Genomic DNA, 17,222 nt, shown 5'->3' with positions numbered 1-17,222 from the left:
AGATCCTGGGCCAGTGGTGTGGAAAATCAGGAAGCATGCTGTGTTGTTATCGTCAATGATGTTGAGTGTGGATACACATCCTTCATATTTGGACATGTCTGCCTCTCCCATTCGGCATGTGAAAAAAAGTCACTAACTCATTGCTAGACCATCCCTCCTTGTCACACATGATCCTAACTTGTGATCCCATAGCCTCCCGGTACAGCATCAAGGATGTCACGGGTGGAATAATCACCAAGCAACGTCTTGGCAATGAGCATCTCACTTGGGCTTTTGTCCCTTGAGTATGGTGTGGTCTACAGATTCATGGAAGCTAATGGTTTGAATATTCAGCTTGCGGAAGGACAGGTCTCGACCCAGTTGTGTGACCGTAATCAAGTGTGTGATCTCATTGTTGCAGTGTCCACCATTGAAAGTATTCTTGTCTACCTCGAAAATTTGCTGACATACATTTGCAAACGTAGCAGCCCTGCTCTGCAGTTCATTGGCTGTGTACCCAATGCACTTATTGTGTGTATGACTTGCATGATTTTTGGACCTGGTCCGGGCTGGGTGCAGACAGGTCCCAACGTGATGGCCCTAGCTGTGAATAATGACAAGTCTAAGGTGTGCCCTGCATTGTGTATCAGTGTGGTGACAACCGTGGTCAGCCGAATGTCAGACATGTCATATGTCAACATGGACAATGTATGTTGAGCACTCATGGCATGTGAGTTGGAGTCCAAGACAGGAAGGAGCACATAGTACAGGTAGTGGATGGTGTTGCATCTGCAGAAGTTGATGTTGTTGGTGAACCTAACAAGGCCACAATGGTCCATGCTTGTAAGGGGTAGCTAACTGTGGTTTTGGCTCAGCTCATGACCGGAAACAGCATGTGTTGTGCATTGCTGCTGGCCTGCCGAATGCAGCAGCACAGAAAGTCAAGTGTGTGTTGTGTGTTATCATGCCTCCTATATAGCTAATGATAATGACAGTGCATTAGGTGGATCAGTGGCAGATGGGAGAAGAGACACTCATGCAACTGAGCTGCACACCAAAATGATGTTGAATGGAGTCACAGCAGAGAGCCAATATCATTTGCAAACATGCACTAAAGCATTCTGCAGCAACACATGGCCAACTTGATAAACAACTTTACATAAATGCCAATACACAAATCCAAGTACATTAACAACACATCCAGCACAACCAATGACTAATTCTGCTTTCCCTTTTATGTCACAGGGGACCAAGGATATGCACTTGGACCATGAATGATGACACCTGTACGAAACCCCACCACCCAAGGCCAGAGGCAGTACAATGCAGCACACAGACGCACACGGTCCATTGTGTAGCGGACATTTGGTGTATTAAAGTCAAGGTTTTGGTGTTTGGATATCTCAGGTGGCAGCCTGCTGTACAGGCCAGAAATGGTGAATAAAATCATCCTGGCATGTTGTGTGTTGCACAACATATGTGTCCGTACTAAAGCTCCATGGATCCAAGTGCCAGAACCACCTTATGAACATGAGGATGAAGAAGAGGCTGGTGCTGTACACCCCACACCTAATGCTGCAGGACTTGCACGGACGTACCGTATCATTAACAATTTCTTTGACTGAGTCAGTCACATTGTGACGCTCACCCTCTGATGCATGTCAGAGCCAAACAACCATACCATGACCACGTGTCACTGTCTGCCATGGGCACTGTACTCAGTAAACAGTTACGTGGCTCAACAAGTGGTTATAGAAAACACTACTCCATGGACGTTGGCAATGTGTCCACAGTACAGAAATGCTCTGCAGTGTGTAAAATGTATGACCCATACTCTTCATGGTGCTACGTAGGCTACACTATGTCAAAAGGTTGTGTCACATGATTTCAATACAAGCAAATTAGGGTGTTGTTTGTGATGAAGATGAGATTTATAATCTGCTGACATTGCCCCAATCCAGGTATATTGGAGTGTGTACGTTGTGTGATTCTTCTAAATTAGGAGTGTGTGAAATGGTGTAAAGGATGCCAATAGTGCATGCAAGCTCCCAATATACAATGGTGCATATCATCCAGACACTAGTCAAAACCATGTCTGTTTTTGCGGCACGAAACTGTCCCTAAAGATGTGAAAATGGGCTTGCTAATCTGCCCATTACAATTCCTATAGAAGCCCGCACAAGATGTGCAGGATATCGAACCTGGGGACCGTTTATGAAATATATCCTGCATATTAGCAAGCACATTGTTGCTGTATAATTGCCAAATGATATCTCCACAGATGGCCATACTGTCAATGAGGTTCATGAACATATGCCTCAAAGATGCATGTGTGTAATCGGCTAAGAGCTGTAAAGAGGGCATGTAATGTCTGAAAATATGGAAATGGGGTGTGAAATGTGGTACCATATGAAATTGGGGCATCAAGTTGGGGTGCAAAGATGGAAATGGGGTGTGAAATGTGGCACCATATGAAATTGGGGCGTCAAGTTGGGGTGCAAAGATGGAAATGGGGCGTGAAATGTTGACCATTAAGAAATATAGGGGACAAATTGGAGTAACACGGATATGTGGCGTCTAATGGGGTTACAACATTTATCTGTCTGTCAGAAGACATCAACCAGGAAACAAGTACCACATACAGATCAATAAGGGCAACCATAACTATGCTGACCAGCTACTTGCCAAAAACAATGGACCACCACCACCACCAAGACGCACAAAACATCAACATCTAAAAAAGGACACCATGCATAGGTGAAGACACCTCCTACAGCTGGACAGACAAGTATATGAGGATACACACTGACACCTGGCTCATTCATAGCTACCAGTGAGACACATCTGCCATTGCTTATGAACCACTACGTAACATCAACATCTGACAATACACACGCAGGTACACACCTGGAAGTGTACAAAAAGTGATGGACCTATGTTATGTGTCCCCCATGGGTGAGTAGCACATGTAAGAAGAACAAATCATCACTGATGGCCCACTTGCGAGCAATGCCAACATGACGTGACATGTGTGGTGGCTAAGCTTCCAAATAGTGCAGACGTGCTTGGCCTAAGGTGCTGCCGGGAGCTACATTCCTACGTGCACATACATTCATAGTATGCTGAGCTGCTGCCCATGTTGGTGAGTGGTGGATCAACTACACACCTGCTGCAGCCCTTAGCCCAATTCAATGGCATGCTCATTGCAACTCGGAGCCACACACTCATGAACCACATACTACCCTTATAACAGATGTGAGGTGCAGGCCATGTGAGGGCACAGATGAGCTCTGCCCCCCAGGCTGTGGCAAGTGGTGCAGTTACCAGTACCATGCCACTGGGAGGAGGACTAGGGACACAATGCACAGGGGATTTCAAAGTTTGCCATGGACATCTGATCCACAGGACTGGATCATTGTAGCTAATTGGACCCTGACACCAAACCTCGGTGTGTCTGCGTGGTCCTGCACAATGACGCATAATCACGGAAGGATGACCCAGATGGTCACACACTACATCCTGTGACGGAACACTATGCTCACAGATTTGTGAAAAAGAGACCTAGATGGACCACGGTGTACTCAAAGAGTCCTGCAGCCAAACGCTTGCTTGGTGAAAGTGGGGACGGAGACATAGGATAAACTTGTGGCGCGTCACGATGGCTCACAGTGCATCTGGACATCCCTGATGGCCTTCCCAGAACCCCACACACCCCTGACCTCTCCTGAGCTTACACTGTTTGATCCTGGCCACTCTGGATCTAGTGGTCAGCGCAGGGAGACAACTGAAGGTCCGTTTTGATCCTGCATGCTGGGGTGGTGCGTTGTGCCTCTGCTGGCCCAGCCGCATTACACAGTCTCTTCATAGCTCCACTTCCACCTACTCTGCTCCCCTATGCTGTGTGGACTAGCTATGACTGCATCCATGTCCCTGCACTCACCAACTGCTGTGCCTTTGGCGTGGGTGCACAAGTGTGAGGGTGAGTACTCGATGCGTGAGAAACATTGATAGGTGTGTCTACAGACGCTCAGTACCTGTGACATACTTAAAATACACAAGTTACTTTTAATGGACACTTTGCCAGCCAACCCTACTCACACTGCAAATGCACAGCACACTGTTGCGCATACAGATGGGAGCTCTTGCATGTGCATCATGACATAGTAGTGCATGTAAGGCTTCCACCCCTGTGATACAGAGGCAGGCGGATAGGACAACCCGCACAATTGCACCGCGCACAGCTGTGCCTTAGCAAACAACATCCCACTCTCCAGCTGGACACTGTCCAACAACCCAAAAAATGTGGTCACGTCTGCAATGTAGCTCTACAGTTGCCCTACACTTCAGCCTGCGCTCCATGCTGAATGCTGCTGCCCTTGTGTGGCTGATACACCTGCAACGGGTGGCTATCACAAAGCCCCACCCAGTCCACACCAGGTGGCATCATGTGGCTGAGGCAAGATGTCACACGCCACTCGTGCAGGGGAGGGACGGAGGTGCACTGTCCTACCCTCTGTCCTGCATGTGCAAAGCAACATCAATGCCAATGCAAACAACAATGGATCATGGCTCAGGCAAGCAAGAAACAGCTTCAGTACCATTTGAAAAGCTGGGTGAGTCAATACGGCAAATATGCTCTTCATCAATGTAATAAATTGTTAATGTGGCTATAGACCTCACACATCTACGTGCAGATCATCACCAACTGGTAGATTGCACCATTCACACAGAAGCTGACATTGCAGAAATTGCCATGCATGTTGCATCTACGAAACATACTCAACCATGTTGAGTGCTGGAAGACAGAGTCGACGATGTCGAAGGGCGGACACAATGCAACAATGTATGCATGGTGGGCTGGGAAGAAGGGCAGGAGGGTGAAGAACCATATGTCTACACTGCGACTTGACCAAAATAGATGCTACCGAAAGGCACTCTCTCATCATGCGTCATAGTGGAACGAGAAAACAGGGTGCCCACCAGACCATTGCCAACAGGTATTAAGCCACCTACATTCTAGATCAACATCCTCAACTACAGGGAGAGGGATGCCATAATGCAATTAAGTTCACAACTAAAAGACATCCAGGTTATCAATCATTCTAAATTTTCTTCCTGGACTACACATCACCGGTCAGTAAACACAGATACACATTCATGACAGGCAAGGATTGTGTTAGGCAAGAGAAGCTTCTGGACCTTATCCTGTTCCCAGCATGTCTACGTGTAGTATCAAAGGGAAATACTCACTTTGTTCAAAATTCAATGACAGTCTGAATATTGGATGGGCTCATATACCTCTGTAAACACTGACCCTGTGCCCACTTATCCGCAACAGCATTTGCACAATGCATCCTCCACAACCAATGCTGGTCAAACACGGAGCCAATCTCACACTTTACAATCTGCATGACCGGCATTGAGCCAAGTGCAGATTTAATGTTGCAAGATACTCAAGCCCATAGCGGACATCACAGGATCTCAACTGGACCACCTGGCTCTACCATGAGCCCACAGGACGAGATCAGCCACATTAATTCCTCCAAAGAGCCACAGGCATCTCAATACTCTCACTAACTGCCCAATGTCACTCCACAAAGGTGCAGCTACATGGCATAAAAAGCCGCACTTGTGCGACACACCCTTGGGAACTACATGGACCAGCAGTCATGGCCTGCATATCCTCAACTGTCTCATGTCACAATCCATGTGAACTCCCACATACCTGTTTTTTGGCTGTGTCACGATCACTGACTCCATGACGAGCCAGAGTGCCCTCTCACTCCCAAGCTGGGCTCCCACAGGTTTCACATATGTTGGTATGTATCTTCAGGCTGGTATGTAGCACCGTGCGGTGCATGCCCATTTGCAACTGTCTGTCAGCTGTGAACTTCACAAGAACCAGTCAAGACACTTGCATATCCTTGGTCCATAATGCGGTGCGTTGCTCACACACCTCTGTCATTGTGTGAATCTTGCCTTTGGACAAGGTTTTGTGGATTGACTGTAGCACATTTTCCCAATTGTGATCACTTATGCGTTTGGAACAGTTTGCATTGCCATCTAACATCTGTAGTACTTCAAGTTACAAAGTTTCAGTGCAATGGTAGGCAACACTGTGACCACATTTAATATTTTCAACGCCTACATGCATATGTGCTCTCAAATTGAACACACTCTTCACCTACTATGACCTCCCTCAAAAAGGGGCACATGGAATGTCTGGGCCAAACACACTCCATCATGTAGTTAGTAATTGTACTCCTATCTCAAACAACACCATAGAGAGCCAGCGCAGCTACAGGAAATTAATTTGTCTAAAAGCAGAAATGCCACATCTACATCGTCTTTGTCTGTCACAGTGGGATGCGACAGGATACTAAGTGTATGCAGGAGTGGAACAAATATGGGTCAGACTGGGGTACCCTTTCAATTCGTGGACGTCAATTTAGAGATCAAACACTGGTATATAGCAGTGCATGGCATACTAGACATGAGGCCAGTAGTACTTGCCTCGCTGCATGCAAACATGGAACAGGGGGCATTCTCCTATCACATTTTGCTTATACTCGCTCAATGGTATGTCCCAATAGATTACCTTGCCTGATGGGCTATTGACATCGTGACCTTGTTATAGCATTGCATTGGTGCAATGGTGGCACCACATGTTTACACATATCAACCTATTTTTCACCATCTCTGGATCTGTTTCAACATGTACACTGCTCGTATTTACATGGGTGTACCTTCTGGATGTATCAGTCTCAAGACCCCATTTGCCAAGTTTGTACCTTTACGACATTTCACAAAAGCACATATGTGTGATTTAAGTATGATTTATTTACAATATTTACAAATGTGGTGAGCATATAGGGCAAGTGCAGAGGGTGCCCCTTGGAGGGCCAGATAGAGACAATTGATGTTATCAGGTCCAAGGGAAGAGGCATAGTTCAGTCCACAGGCTGGTTGAAGTGGCAAGGAATGGAGTGATATGGCAGTCCATGGGGGGGGGGTCCAAGGATGTTTCAGGCGACAGTGGAAGTAAGTGCAAGAAGTGCATGTGTGGCACGTTACTGAGCACAGCAAGACACAAGAAACTGGGGCCTTGGCACTGAGGGATGCTACTGCTTCCTCCACAGCAGAAATGCGCTGTCATCCTCATCTCCATTATCTTGTGTGTCATGTGCCTCACAGGTGTCAGTTGGTGTTGTGGCTGCAGCCCTGTGAGGCACTGACACACCTGGTGTTGGAGCTGAGGTGATGGAGGCCGCTGCAGCATCCATCTGCACCAAACCCTGTGGCAGCAAGGAGGCAAAAAGCAGGTGCAGGGCATTATAGATCCCAGCTACCTGGCACATGTGTTCAACCCTGGCAGCCAAATCTTGAGCCTGAATCCAGTCCATGCTCTCCATGATCTTGCAGATGTTGTCCAGATCCTTGCTGACACTGCTGTAACCACCCTGAGCAGACAGTGACTGTTGTCTCAGGATCATGACTCCAGCAATGTCAGCCATGGACCCCTGGAGAGCATTGAAGGGGCTGTGGGTGTCTGTGAGTGTCTGCATGCAGTCCCTAATGGGACTGAGACACCCACGTAGGCCCGCAATTTGGTCTGCCATTTGCTGAAACCCCACCTGCACCCTGTCCCCCAACCGTTCCTGGAGCTCGATGATCCGCAGTTGGAATGCGCGAGTGGTGGGATCTGGCTCCTGGGAACTTGCTGGGGCGATAGGTGCCTGCTGCTCATTGGTGTGAGCAGGGGGTGGGGTCTGCCGAGGGCTGCTGGGTTGCCCTGCACCGGAGGCTGACGAGGTGAGGTCGTCGAGCAGGAGTTGTAGGGTGTCGATGTTGATGTTCGCATACGCGTCCATGTCATCAGCGGGTTCTAGGCCAGGATGCTGTTCTGGAGGTGCAGTCTCGCCCTCTGAAAGGTGATAGGGGAGAGAAATTACATGAGTGTTTGTCATCAACAATCAGGCAGTAGTTCATTAAAGTTTCAGACAGCAGGGCAACGTTAGACCCTACTGATTTGGAGGGGAGGACATTTAATTTTCCAAATGGTGACAACATAGAAGATTTTGCCTAAGTGAAGTTTTTTCAGGACATGGTGGTCTTACAGTGCCCTACTTGCATGAGGGCATAGCTACATGGCTTTGCTTTAGGACAAGGAAACGGGCACTTGAGCGGAGATTCTGTTAACACCTTGCTTGATGATATGCCCTGTGATGTTAATTGACACTGGCAATCGGGCGGCCTTAGTGAGCCATCGTCGCATATGCTCATTCTTCCCCACAATACTGTTCCTAACCTGCCCTCCCCCTTAGTGTTTGGCTCTTCTTTGTTCAGCTTTAGATTCATGCTGTAGAGCAAATGGATTACAGACATCCATCTCAAAGCACAAGCCACATCCTTAGTGGGGATAGAGTAAAGGAAGGCTGATACGTGTCCTGGTGTCATAGTGCCTTTCTGCCAGCCTATCAACCATACTGACTTCAGTATTCCACTATGGGAGTTGCTATGCGTCCAGCTAGCCGCAATGCCTATGATATGGTTGCTTGCATTATGTAATGGCATCCTACATGTCTCCTAAGGCCCACAGTGTCCGACATTAAGGGGCAGAATTTCGATAACTGGTGCCTCCCTGCATGTCTGCAGGGATGCCACAGTTATTGTGCACAACGCCGCAGCCAGCATGGATGTGATGCATATTCAATGCGGCGCAACATGGGCCAAAAATGAAAACTATGTGTGAGCCATCTATGCCCTAAATGTGTAGCATTGCTGGAGTGGGTTTGCAAGTGCAACGCAGCCAGCCGCAGCCGGCAGTTGGAGTACCTGCAGGGCAGTGACGTGGGCAGGGTGGGGGGTAGTAATGTATAGATTAAGGAGTCGTGCAGGTAAGTGAACATTTAAAAAATAAATTACGAATTTTGTAGAACGCACTGCATCGTATTTGTGGATGCACTGCGCTCAAAAAAATGTGTCTCATTCATTTACATGTTTTCATATCTGGGAAGCTCCGTAATCCATACATTACTACCCCCCAGCTTCCCCCTCCCCACGTCTCTGGCCTGAAGGTACTCCCACTGCTGGCCGCGGCTGGACGCAGCCCTTGATCTTGGGGGCCCTTTCCTTTCAATGCTGCATAAAGCCTCACGCCTGCTCCAAGCAAGCGCAGGGATGTGACGCAGAATGGGACCCAAAGTGAGTGACTGGAATCTACTAGAGTTAAATCAGCCAATAGAATGAGGCGGTCCACCACCGGAACACCACCTCCTGTGCATGAATGCCTCCCCCGGGGCCCAGGTTTTGGGACTTTACATATCTCAATGAGGCATGACCTTGAGGATAGCCCGCAGCATTGGGCATCCTTTGCGCCACAGCTGCCTCACTAAAAGGGACGCAATTGCAGACTTTAAGAGGCGCAAGGGACTTGTAAATCTGCACCATGATGTATGTTTTGTGGTGTTCAGATCTCCCCTATAGTGTGTTTCCTCATAACAACTGCCTCATGTAGTTTCACGTAATACACAATGCATTAAAAGTACAGGAAATGGGAAAAATAAGAACAGTAACCTAAATTTAAATGCTCTTAAATGTATTTCAATAACGTCCAGGCATACTTTTTCTCATCACCATGAATAAACACCAATGTAGCATGCAGTTTCACCATTGGGCCCTTTGCAACCTATCAGCGTGAATTTTTTATGTCGCATTTCAAAAAACGGGCCGCTTTCACATATAATTTTCACTAGGTAAACCGTTGCGGCCTGTTTCTGTCAATATTTTCGTCGCTATAGCTATATGTTTGCCGCTAACACACAGGAAGTGATGTATTACTCCTTCATGTCACAGGGGTGTGGTTTTGACTTTTACTTTCTCTTTTCAGCACATTGCTCTTGCATGTGCTGAGCGGAGGAGGTGTATGGTGGTTGCTGGTGTTGGATTAGGATTTGGAGAGTGGTGCTGTGTGCTGTGTCCTGTCTAAAGTGTCTGTTTGGTCTATTTGTATAATTTTCAATTGTTTGTGTGTCTACTGTCCTCAGTTTTGTGGTGTTTTGTGTGGGGTTAGTGAGTTATTTATATAGAGTTAGTTAAGTGGCTTATTATTTATTAGTAGTAAGGGGGGTCAGGGAGATGCCGGCTGTGGGAAGGGCAGGGAGGATGAGTGAGGGGGCATTGGTGGGGTTTCTGTGGCTGGTGAAGTTTTACCTGCCATTGATGTTGGAGGCTGGGGAACGGATCCTGCAGGGCTATACTGTGTCTGTTCGGAAGGTGCGCTGGGAGCGGGTGAGGGTCCAGATGGAGCGATACTTTGGAATTGCCCGGAATGTGCGCCAGTGGAAGCACCGCTGGCAAGACATGTTTGCGCGTGAGGCAGACCTGCTCGATTACACCAGAGTGATGACTGGCCTACAGGGTGGTAAGTACTAAACCCATTATTTTACTTCACAAAACATAGGTATGTATGTGAGTAACGTGTGTGACAAGTGTGTATGACATCTACATGCTGTCTCATAACTGTGATACTGTGACAACGTGTTACTGACAATGTCATTAGCCTAAAAGATTTGCTCATGATTCACATTACTTAGGATTGGGAGAACTGCCTCTTTCAAACACATTGTGTGCAACAGTAGAGTAGGTATGTGAGTAGTCAATCCAAAGAGCCCTATTTGTATAGCACCATAAAGTGCCAGTTGGAGTGAGTAGTCATGTTGTCATTGAGGTGTGAACACATCTTTGCGCTTTGAAGACCACATATGGGACTGAGGTCTCCTGTGTGTCACTTGCCAACACATTACTATGTAATGGTGAGTGCCCACACGGCAGTAAGGATGGCAAGGCACAGAGGGTATTTGCATGTATAAGTCCATCACGGGTGTAGTCAGTCGAAGAGATGTGGGCAAAGACTGTGCAGGATGCCATGTGTGTGTCCAATATGGATAACTGTACAGATCGGAGCAGAGCCATTGTGTGTGGGACCTATGTGCAGGACAGAACACAGTGTGACAAACGCTCAACTCCATGATTAGCAGGACTGTACCTACACGCCCCCTGTACATGGGTCATGTGCAGAAATGTCATTGTCAGGTGAAAATGCACTACGTGACTTTTACTGCTCCAGAGTGTCTTACATCCCAAAGGACTGCGTATCAGCCTCTAACAAACTGCATAGTTGCCCTCATAGGCAGTACAACTTAGACATGACGCCTGTGTGGACATGGTGCATTGAAATTGTGTGACACAACTCTTATGTGCATGTCTTACAGCACTGATTTTATGTGTGGGCCACCACTGCATTCACATGCCATGTGTGCATGGCAGTCAAAGTGAACAGGGTCAATTCTACAAATTGTCATTCACCTACACAGTGAGGTTGTTTTTCCTGTGACTGAAATGTTGTTCCTCGTGTTTATGTCACGTTTCTGGATGACATTTAATGACACATATTTACATTTGTTCGCTCACAGATGGTCGACAACCCATCACACAGGGGGACGTTGATCGATCCAGGGACCCAAACGCCACTGGTGAGTATTTGTATTTGACATTTCCATGCTGTGGTGTCATGAATGTCATTAACAAATGGTACACGTGGTTGTTTGGCCATATGTGTGTGTACCGCATGTCACTCTGCCACAATGTGCAGATGTATTTTTTGATTCCGATTTATCTGCAAATAGGTATTTGGATGTGGGAAGACACATATCATTCTCAGTTGTGACTTTGCCCATCAAGGGACAATGATACAGCTTTGATTTCCTGTGCATTACATACAGCACAGGTTCTAGCTAACTAGTCAATGATCCAAGGATCCTGCAGGCAATACACTCCTTGATTTTCACTTTTGGGGGCATATTATCAAGAACAGGCGAAAGATTTATCCCTGCTTTTATCTGCAGCAAACTGCCACTGAAGCGGCGATAAAGGGCTTGATAATATGCCCTTGAAAATTCCCATAGAAGCCCAGGTTAACACCAGAACCTGGGCAGCTATGGGAATTCTCAAGGGCATATTATCAAGCCCTTTATCGCCGGTTTAGTGGCAGTTTCCTGCCGATGAAAGCGACAATGATGTGTCGCCCTTTCTTGATAATATAGCCCCCAGTTGTCAGTAGGGGTGTCCCAGTCTTGTTCCTGTGCATGTAGGCTGATCTTACAATCGGTTGCCATTGACACCTGCACACAACTACACTAGCACTCATGTAAAAGAGTGCCAGTCTTGTCACTGACTACATGAACTGTACCCATTTGCAGGTAGACACACATGTCTGCACATGTGCATGGTACAGAAGTAGCAGCAGTGTGTCACAGGATCAGATGAGGGTGGTGCTGGCCATGGAGGTGTAACGCCACACTAATAATGTGAAGTGGACTAGTTGCACACACTCAGGATCCACAATGGTGGCATGCTATGACAGTCTCATTTTTATATTGAATTGTCAGTACATCTCACCTGCCATGCACTGTCATGTCACTATCCATAGCCTGTATTGAGCAACCAATGGCTTGATATTTATGTGTAGAAGAGAGTGGTTATGTGGTCAGGTCACTTAGAGACTTTACAGAACGTCACTTGTGTGTTGCCTTCCATGTTGTATAGGATTTGTGCGAAAAATGAATAATTGGCAAATGACCTAGTGTCCTTGGGTGGGAAATAACATTTAACAATTTTTTTCAGACTACATGACTCCTGAAGAGGTGCATGCCTACCAGGTGGCAAAGGATAGGTGGCACCATGTACGACGTATCAAGAAGGGGTACAGAGAGATGGCCCGGAAGCACCTCTCTGACAGGAAGGCTGGGAGGTGGCCCTCTATGCCAGAGACTGTAGGAGTGCAGGACAAAGGCACAACCTCCAACGCTGATTCCAGGGCTGTACCGATTACTTTTGTGGAAGCAATGGTGACCCCCGTCATCAGGCCAGTTCCTAAACCAAGCAGCCAGGGGACAGTTCTCACAACAAGCAGTCCAGTGCCGGTTCCATAAACAAGCAGCCAGGGGCCGGTTCCAGCAAAAAGCAGCCAGGGGCCGGTTCCAGCAACAAGCAGCCAGGTGCCGGTGGCAGTTGCAACAAGCCAGGGGACAGGCCAACCCCAAACCAGCCAGGATCTTGTTCCACCCACCACTCTGCCTCAAATGACAGAGGCACTGATGTTGCTGGTGAAGGAACAGCAGCGTAACAATAACTTGCTGTTGGATGTAAAGAACGAGTTGGTAACCCTAAACAGGCAGATCCATGAGACCCGGGAGAAACTGGCACTTCCATGAATATTCGATTGTTATCCCCCACGCCCCTCTTCTGCCTTCCCTCAATGTTCCTTTTTTTAGATGTGTAAATAGTGTTTGTTGTAATTAGATATAGATTATTTTTAGATTATGTATAGTTAGTTTTGTAGTGTAACATATTTATGGGATAGGTTAAGATAGTGTTGGGGCTAAGTTTCTTTTATCTTTGGGTGGGGGGTTGATGTCCTTTTTTAGTATGTGTAATAGTGGATAGTTAGTATTACATGTGTAGTTTATTTTAATATGTGTTTAGGTATTTTAGATATAGTGTTAGTTGTAGGGCTTAGTGAAGTTTTATTAAAGTTAAATTTGTAAGAATAAATACTGTTGAATTTATTACTGCTTGCAACGATGTCGGGTAGGATGCAGAGTGTGGATCTTGATACATTGTTTATTTATTTATTTTTAAAATTTCTAAAGCGCACAAATACCTTGCGGTGTCTCGGCGCTAGAGTTTGCAGATTGCGGGGGTACCACTGACATCTTACTGATTAAAGAGCCAAGTCTTGAGATGTTTTCGAAATGAGAGTAGCGAAGAATGGTCTTTGACATAGGAAGGGACCTGATTCCATAATTTTGACGCTGCCACTACAAAACGTCTATCTCCCCATGTTACCTTTTTTGTGCATGGAATTTGGAGCTGTTGGGCCGAAGATGAACGTAGTGTTCGACTGGGTTTGTACACTTTGAATGCTCTTTTGAAGAAATCAGGTCCGTTATTGTTCAAGGCCTTGTGAATAATGCACATGGCCTTAAACTTTATCCGGCTTCTTATTGGTAGCCAGTGGAGCTCACGAATTGTGGGAGAGATGGAAGCGTGCTTAGATATACCCATGAGAATCCTTGCCGCAGCATTTTGAATAAGCTGTAGTTTGCTCAAAACTTGCTCCTGTGCGTTAAGCAATAGACCATTGCAGTAGTCAACCTTGGATAACACCAAGGAGGACATTAAGGTTTTACCTGCAGTTGGGGGAAGAAAAGGGAGCAGTTTCTTCACCATTCTTAGGGTGAAGAAGGAGGCTGAAACCACAGCATTGGCATGGCTCAGAAACGTAAGCTTGTTATCGAAAAGCACGCCCACGTTTTTCACCTTGGCTACTGGCAGTGGAGGAATTCCCAGTTCCGAAGGCCACCAGACCGGAGACCAAGACGGAGTAAGTTCGCCAAAAACCATCACCTCCGTCTTGTCAGAATTTAGCTTTAAGCAATTCCGGTTCATCCATGAACTGATGGTCTTCATACCCTCCTGAAAATTAGCTGCCACTGCTTCTCCATTTTTGTGTATCTCCAGGACCAGCTGTGTGTCATCGGCATACGATGTTAAGCCTATACCGAATGACTTGATTACCCTCGCCAAGTCCGACACGTAGATGTTAAAAAGTGTCGGACTTAGCGAGGAGCCCTGGGGAACGCCACAAGGGAGAATGAAGTCAGGAGAGCAGAAACACCCCATCTTCACGGACTGTACTCTATTGGCCAGAAAAGATGCCAGCGTTGCTCTGGCCCTGCCCTGGATGCCAATGGCGGCGACACAGTCGATCAAGATGGTATGATCGACCGTGTCGAAGGCCGCAGATAAATCCAGGAGTATAAAGATAGCTGCACCACCCCTATCCATGATTATCCTGACCTCCTCAGCAGCTTTTATCAAAGCATTCTCCGTCCCATGGCCCTTCCTGAAGCCAAACTGCGTGTTGTCAAGTAGGTCATTCTGATCAATGAAGGTCGACAACTGTTGGTTCATTACCTTCTCAATTATTTTTGAAGGGTAAGAGAGAGAGGCGATGGGACGGTAGTTTTTAGGCTCTAAAGGGTTTAGTGCGGGGTTTTTTAAAAGAGGTGTTACGATTGCCTTTTTCCAGATGGGGGGATAAAAACCTGTCTGAAATATGGTATAGCAGATGTTACTAAGTACTGGGGCTATTAAGTTAGATACTGATTTAATGAAACGTGGAGGGCATGGGTCCAGTGGAGATCCTGAATTAACGATATTTATAAGCTCCACCATGGACAAAGGTGGAGAAAAAACCTCGAAATTAGGTGTTGGAGACAGAGGAGGAGTCTCCGAGGTAACAGAATCGGTAGTCGTTGTTTTAGTAAAATTTTCGAAAATATCTTTAACCTTAGCCTGGAAAAAGTCCGCTACCTTGTTGCAGAATAATTGGGATGGTTCAATTGGGGGGGGGCAGGTGGATTAGCTAGCTCTTTTACCACCTGATACAGTTGTTTATTCGAATTGAGAGCGCGTTCTATTTGTGTGCTGTAGAAGGTGCGTTTTTCAGCAGTAATCAGCTTTCTGTAGCTAAGCAAAGCCTTCTTGTAAGTGTCTCTGTCGTAGTTGTCATAATTCCTACGCCAACGCCGCTCCAGGTTTCTGCAGCGTTGTCTTTCGAGCCTTAGTGACTCCGAAAACCAAGCCGCAGAAGGTTTGGTGCGATTTGGCTGCATTTTTTTATTTGGTGCTAAATGGTCAAGTGCCTTATATAGCCAACGTTGGTAGTTCTGGGATGCTTCGTGAGAATCAGATATATCTTCAGGTATCGTGGATTCCAAGATGTTATGTAGGGCAGTGATATCAATATTTTTCCAATCGCGACATAAAATCGGAGGGCATGTGCTGGTAGAGGGGTTCTTATGATACTTATCTGAGATTGTAAATTTAACAGCTAAGTGATCCGTCCAGATAAGTGGGAGCACTGTAGAAAATGTAATATGGACGTTGTTGGTGAATAGGCCGTCTAAAGTGTGTCCTGCTTGATGAGTGGCTGCATTAACCTGCTGTTCTAGGCCAGCGGCCGAAAAGTCAGATATCAGAGTGTGCAAGTCCTTATCGTTATCATTCTCCAAATGAAAGTTAAAATCTCCCAGTATGGTGTAGTCCTGATTAGCAGCTACTGGTTCTAATAAATGATTGAGAGATTTCAAAAAGAGTGTGCGTAAAGTGGGTGGTCGATAAAGGAGAGTTCCTTTAAAAGTTTGTGTAGGAGAGAGAAAGATCGTGAAGGCAAGGGCTTCCGCAAAATTATAATCAAGAGGTTCAGTTTTTATGGCTAACTTAGCTCGATGTATAATAGCTAGCCCCCCCCCCTCTTTTCCCTGATGATCTGTCTAATCTTGTTGCCTGATAACCATCTGGAGTGGCGATATTAAAGTCCGGGCCAGATGCAAGATCTGCCCAGGTCTCGGTAATAAACATGACGTCAATGTTTTGGCTGGTTATTAGTTCCGCGACATCATTCCTGTGTTTTATAAGGGAGCGTGTATTTATGAGTACGCAACTTATGTGTTTGACACTGTCATCTCCATGAGGTAAGACGGAAGGGTGTTGGGAGAGGGGTAGTTTAGTCGTAAATGCACAGTTTGGACAGCCATTATGAGAAAAATTGTACAGTGACCCAAAGTCAAAGTGAGCACACTTCCTGTCGTATAGTCTGTTTCCTATGCTCAGAAGCTGTGATCTAGAGTAGGTAATTACCTTTGATGTTTGTTGGGGGATGTAGTGGCCAGAGGAGCTAGCGCACAGCGCAGTCCCAGCGTGGACTGGCGCAGACTGGCACCCCTTTGGTGCGGCTTTGGCGCGGAGACGGCGCTCCCGCTGCGCTCTACCGCTGCGCTTCCGGGTGGCCATTTAATGTCCTGAGCCCCGCCCCCAGCTGAAACACTACCTCCGTTCGGATTGGTGAGCCAGCGCTGAGGCACAATGGAGCTGACCCTGCCCTCCACACAAACGGCACAGAGCCGCGATGGAACGGGGCTAAGGGTGGTAATAATACAACAATAATTGTGAGTTAAAAACGAACTTTAAAATGTACAATTAGTCAATCAATTGCATAAAGTGAAAAGTGCGTTTTAAAAGTTAGGGAACATTTCAATCAATAAGCGTTTCACAATGGGCGTCAGTAGCGTGCAGAGGAGGATCCCCTCGCAATCTGCACGAGCTCTTAACAAACC

The 17,222-nt window shown here is 46.7% G+C and overlaps 1 protein-coding gene across 5 annotated transcripts in view; it reads right to left on the bottom strand.

Moving 5' to 3' along the window:
* The window catches only part of LOC144761534 (uncharacterized), a 292,792-nt gene that overhangs the window by 29,731 nt on the left and 245,839 nt on the right, over positions 1-17,222 (bottom strand). For 2 of the 5 annotated variants that reach the window (XR_013595769.1, XR_013595770.1), the window contains one exon: positions 6,811-7,903. The exons of the other annotated variants lie outside the window; for them this stretch is intronic. The gene's annotated coding sequence lies outside the window, so the exon portion shown is untranslated. Of the gene's footprint in view, positions 1-6,810; positions 7,904-17,222 lie in introns of those variants that run through there. 5 annotated transcript variants of the gene reach the window in all.

This window comes from Lissotriton helveticus, chromosome 6, assembly GCF_964261635.1.
Source record: "Lissotriton helveticus chromosome 6, aLisHel1.1, whole genome shotgun sequence".
NCBI classification, from domain to species: domain Eukaryota; kingdom Metazoa; phylum Chordata; class Amphibia; order Caudata; family Salamandridae; genus Lissotriton; species Lissotriton helveticus.
Note: the sequence above shows the minus strand (reverse complement) of the source record. Positions and strands in the feature narration are given on the sequence as shown.